The sequence below is a fragment of the Bidens hawaiensis genome, unplaced genomic scaffold (assembly GCF_021521415.1).
Source record: "Bidens hawaiensis isolate Kalapana, Puna unplaced genomic scaffold, B.hawaiensis_p1.1 tig00018653_1, whole genome shotgun sequence".
Taxonomy (NCBI): domain Eukaryota; kingdom Viridiplantae; phylum Streptophyta; class Magnoliopsida; order Asterales; family Asteraceae; genus Bidens; species Bidens hawaiensis.
In genome coordinates, this window is record NW_027492822.1 from 317,520 (window position 1) to 323,799 (window position 6,280).

The following is a 6,280-nucleotide window of genomic DNA, read 5'->3' on the forward strand; positions in this document are numbered from 1 at the left end:
GACATAGGCCCTATGTAGGAAAACTTAACTTATGTAATGATGACAGGAAAAGTATGTGAACTGACATGGATGTAATATGTACTAATGTTTGTTAATGAATGGAATGTTTGTTTTATGATTGGAACTTATATTAATTATATGTATTTTCTGATGATGTGTAGAATGGCACCAAAACGATCAGCTCAAATGTCGGAAGTAGATGTGAGCCGTTTGATTGCTCAACAGTTGGAGGCGGCGATACCGGATATAGTATCGCGCATCGCCGCCAGTATTAATAATTCGACCAATCCAACCCCTCCGAGCAATCAAACGACCACCAATAATGACGGGGAACAAAATGTTAATCCTCCACAGAATGATAACACGATTCCGAGTAATGACGCACCGCCTAGAGTGGTCGTTACGGACAGTAATGGCCCTATACCAACCGTAGAGACGAACCGTACTGAACCGATTCCTGCATCCAGGGGATGTTCGATCAAAGACTTTATGTTGTGCAAACCTCTAGAGTTTAGCGGGTCTGAAGGACCAAATGGGTTGGTTAAGTGGATCGAGAAAATAGAATCAGTTGTGAACATCAGCAACTGCCCCGAGGACTGTGTTGTAAAGTACGCCACCTGCACATTCACGGACCATGCCTTGACATGGTGGAACACGATAGTGCAGACCCGGGGTCAGGCGGCAACAAACCGCATGACCTGGACAGAGCTTAAGGCTCTTGTACTGGAACATTTCTGCCCAAAAAACGAATTGCAGAAATTAGAAAATGAATTGTGGAACCTGGAGATGCAGGGGGCAGACCATTTAGGTTATACGAACCGGTTTAATGAGTTGTCGCGATTGGTACCATGGTTGGTCACCCCAGAGTCGAAGAGGGTTGAGCGTTATATTTGGGGGCTAACTCCAGTTGTAAGGAGTATAGTCAATTCTGGGGGACACCAGACGTATGAGGGTGCGGTGACGCAAGCTGGTATCGTTACGTATGATTTCGTAAGGAGCGGGTCACTGAAGGTGGCGGGAGAATCCGCTGGGGGAAAGCGGGGTACACATGACCATAGGATCCAGGAAAAGCAGCAAGGTAAACGTGCTAGGCCCGCTGCCCAGAACTACGCCATGACTAGTTCGGGCGGAAGGCAAGAACCGCAGACAAGGACGTTTCCCAGGTGTGGGAAATGCGGTTACCAACATGGAGGCGAGTGCAGGTTGGTAGTGTGCCATCGGTGTGGCAGGGAAGGGCACTCCGCACCGAGATGTAGGACAAACCTGAACAACCTGAACCGACAACCGCAACCTATCCGTGCGCAGCCATTTAGGACCCAACCAGCCCGACAACAAAACCCCCAAGGAAATCAAGTGATGACCACCAGCCGTGCTTGCTTTGAATGCGGCAGCATAGAGCACTTCAAGAGAAACTGTCCGAAACTGAACCAGGGAGGAAATGGGCGGCAAACCGCGGGTCCGGCATCGTCGTCCAACCCAGCGCGAGGCTGAGCATTTGTGATGGGGGCGAACGAAGCACGCCAGGACCCCAGCGTAGTGACAGGTACATTCCTCGTCTCTGATCATTACGCTTCTGTATTATTTGATACAGGCGCCGATAGAAGTTTTGTTTCTGTTAAATTCCTATCGATTGCAAACCTTCCAATTAGTGAAACCATTGAACCTTACACCGTAGAAGTCGCTAACGGTAAAACCATGATAGTTAATCAGATAATTCGGAATTGCCCTTTTATTCTGAACGAACAATCCTTTCTGATTGACTTGTTACCGGTAGAATTGGGTAGCTTCGACGTGATAGTGGGAATGGATTGGTTAGCACGTAACAAGGTAGAAATAAACTGTGAAAAGAAAATCGTCAAGATCCGGGTGTCGGATGACGAAGAGGTATTAGTGCAGGGTGAGAAGTCGGGCAATATGATACCGTTTATATCCCACCTCAAGGTGTTAAAATATATACGCCAGGGATGCGTGGCATACCTAGCGAGCCTGACGGCCACGGATCCTGAGGAAAAACGGGTGGACGATATCCCGGTGGTATGCGAATTTCCACAAGTTTTCCCAGAGGAACTTCCTGGATTACCGCCAACCCGACAGGTCGAATTCAGAATCGATCTATTACCTCAAGCTGGCCCTGTTGCTAAGGCACCCTACCGACTTGCACCATCAGAGATGCAAGAATTATCCAACCAATTGCAAGAATTGTTGGATAAAGGATTTATACGTCCTAGTTATTCCCCGTGGGGTGCACCGGTACTGTTCGTGAAAAAGAAGGACGGAAGCCTTAGAATGTGCATTGATTACAGGGAGCTGAACAAGTTGACAATCATAAAATAGGTATCCTCTCCCCCGAATTGATGACCTGTTCGACCATCTGCAAGGTGCGAGCTATTTCTCAAAAATTGATCTTAGATCGGGATACCATCAGGTTAGAATTCAGGAGGAGGATATCCCAAAAACCGCATTCCGGACTCGCTACGGCCATTACGAGTTCTTAGTTATGCCTTTCGGGCTAACAAATGCGCCAGCAGTGTTCATGGATCTCATGAATCGAGTCTGTAAACCCTACCTCGATAAATTCGTCATCGTGTTTATTGACGATATTTTGATATACTCGAAGAGTAAAGAAGAGCACGAGCAACACTTAAGATTAATTTTAGAGCTTCTAAATCAGGAGAAGTTGTATGCAAAATTCTCCAAGTGTAACTTCTGGTTACAAGAAGTGCAATTCCTTGGTCACGTTATAAACCATCAAGGAATACACGTTGATCCAAGTAAGGTTGAAGCAGTTAAGAATTGGCAAGCGCCTAAATCGCCAAAGGAAATCCGCCAATTCTTAGGCTTAGCTGGATATTATCGTCGATTTATAGAGAACTTTTCCAACATCGTCCAACCTTTGACCCTTCTGACCCAAAAGGATCGAAAGTATGAATGGGGTGAAGAGCAGGAAACGGCGTTTCAAACGCTAAAACAAAGATTGTGCCAAGCGCCGATCTTAAGTCTCCCCGACGGAGACGATGGTTTTGTCGTGTATTGTGACGCATCCCGGAGAGGGTTAGGATGCGTGTTGATGCAAAATAATAAGGTTATAGCCTATGCTTCTCGACAGTTAAAAATACACGAGAAAAATTACACTACTCATGACTTAGAACTGGGAGCAGTTATCTTCGCACTTAAAATCTGGAGACATTATCTCTACGGTACAAAGTGCACCATCTTCACCGATCATAAAAGTTTGCAACACATATTCGATCAGAAAGAACTGAATATGAGGCAACGAAGATGGGTCGAGTTGCTAAGCGACTATGACTGTGACATCCGTTATCACCCCGGCAAGGCTAACGTCGTAGCCGATGCCCTGAGTAGGAAGGATCGGGTTAAGCCATTGCGAGTGCGAGCACTGGAAATGACAGTCCAGTCGAACCTTTCGGACCTGGTTCGAGTCGCTCAACGCGAGGCGTTGAAAGAGGAACAATTGGTAAAAGAGGGACTTTATGGTAACGAGAAGGATTTCGAACAGCGCGTGGACGAAATTCTCTATTTCAAAAATCGGATTTGGATCCCGACCCTCCATGACCTCCGAGAATTAATTATGGACGAAGCGCATAAATCGAAATATTCCATACATCCGGGATCGGATAAGATGTACAAGGATGTGAAGGAGTTCTACTGGTGGCCGGGTATGAAAAAGGATATAGCCACATACGTCGGCAAGTGTACGACGTGTACGAGGGTTAAGGCGGAGCACCAGAAACCCTCGGGGATGTTACAACAACCGGAAATTCCCGAATGGAAATGGGAGCAAATCACGATGGATTTTGTGACACATCTTCCTAAGACGTCCCGTGGACACGATGCAATTTGGGTAATCGTGGATCGACTAACCAAGTCGGCACATTTTATTCCGATTAGAAATAATTATAACACCGAAAGACTTGCGCAGATTTATATAAATGAAATTGTGTCTCGTCATGGGATACCCATCTCAATCATCTCCGACCGAGATAGCCATTTCACCTCCAATCTTTGGCAAGCTGTACAAGAAGCGCTGGGAACGCGTATTGATCTAAGCACAGCTTACCACCCTCAGACCGACGGTCAGTCTGAGAGGACCATCCAAACACTGGAGGATTTGCTTCGTGCATGCGTACTGGATTTTAAGGGAAATTGGGATCAACATCTCCCACTCGTTGAATTTTCCTATAATAACAGTTACCATAGCAGTATAAAGGCAGCACCTTACGAAGCATTGTATGGACGGAAGTGCCGATCACCACTCTGCTGGACTGAAGTGGGCGACACACAGGTTATTAGATCAGATCTGGTCCAGGAAACGACCAGCAAAATACTTGAAATTAAGAACAATCTGAAGGCCGCACGGGATCGGCAGAAGAGTTATGCCGATACCCGTAGAAAACCGTTATCATTTGAGAAAGGTGATAAAGTGTATTTGAAAGTATCACCTTGGAAAGGAGTAGTCAGATTTGGAAAGGCGGGGAAGTTGGCCCATAGATACATTGGACCATTCGACATTACTGCAAAAATCGGTCCTGTAGCATACCGATTAGAACTGCCTGATGAATTAAGTGCAGTTCACAACGTGTTTCACGTGTCGAACTTGAAAAGGTGTCTGTCGGATGAGACATCGGTGTTGCCTTTAGAGGGTGTCCAAATAAATGATAAGCTCAACATTGTAGAGGAGCCCATAGAAATAGTAGACGGGAAAATCAAGCAACTTAGACACAATAAGATCTCATTGGTCAAAGTTAGATGGAACTCGCAACGAGGCCCATAATATACATGGGAACGAAAGGACGAATTTCGGAAGAAATACCCCCACCTATTTCCGCAAAAAGGAAGTAGTTGATGCATAAAATTTCGAGGACGAAATTTTTGTAACGGGGGGAGAATGTAACGATTCTGGCAAATTCAGGTATACCCTAGACGGTATATACTATTTACGTGTTATTTAATACCGAATATACGAATTATAATGTGTTTATACGAGTATATAAGATTCAAAGTACGAATTATACTCGAATGTACAGCTAGTCGTATTGGAATTTCGATTAACCGATGAACGGTTATTGAAACCCGAACGAATCGGGGATTACATTATAGACGAAATATATGATGTTTAGTAAAGTTTACGAAGTATTAAAGCTTCGGGATAAGTGAATTATAGCACAGAAAAAGGATTTCGATTTAATGGTACGTCGGTACGTTAAACGAAACCTTTGATATCGAACCAAGCAAGAGACGATCGGTCAAGCCGAAAAAGATGCACAATAACCGACAATATGATGTGTTAAGTCCATAAATGTCATGGTTTAAGTTTTTAAAGTTTTTAAATCGGTTTTATATAAATTTTATTTTTAAGCCGAAAAACGACCGTTTTGGCCTCGTTTTGAGCGGAATTAAACGTTTAACCGAAAAAACGAACTGAACCAGATTATCCACAACATTATCCGGATTACACAATCCGAATGTGTGGCCAAGATTTGAGATGTGGGCCCCACCCCACACCACTACATGGACCGATCAGTCCATATCACACACATACACACTTCATTTTCTTTTTTCTAAAATCCCAACTCCACATTTCTCTCCATCCTTTACACATTCAACCAAAAACCTTTGATTTTTAAGAAGATCCACAAGGTATAAACATGTTATTATGGTTTAATCTTGGTTTTTAATTCCAAAATCTTGAGAAAATGAGGTTTCAAGTGAAAAATGGGTGAAAACCCGAGATGAAACCGATTCTTGCATGATCAAGTGATGTATACAAGTTATACAAGGGATCTTGGTCCAAGAAATGAGTTAAAAGAGTCAAAAACGAATTTTTACGGTTAAAATCTTTGTTTTGATGTCTTAACCGAAACCATGAAAGAAATGGCTTGATTGTGGGTATAACTTGCTTGGTGTGGTGTTATTCTGCTTGTAGGTGTTGTATCTAGTTGCTAGCAAAGGCTAGAAAGCAAGATCGTTGCGATCTAAAGCTAGAAACACAAGGTAGTTCGGTTTTTCGTATGATTTGTATGATTTGGACAGATTGTGGTAGACTTAGAGTTGGGTCATGAAATTTCACAGAGATGATCTACACATGAAAATATGAGATCTGTGAAAGTTTGGTAATTTTTGGATAAAGGATGAATATTTGGTGAATTTAATGCTCGGTTTTGGCTAAAATTGGTGAAAAATAGCTAAACATCATGAAAAATTCTGGAAAACTTCAGATAAGCTTTTTATAACATATAAAAGTCACACACAAAATTTCAGG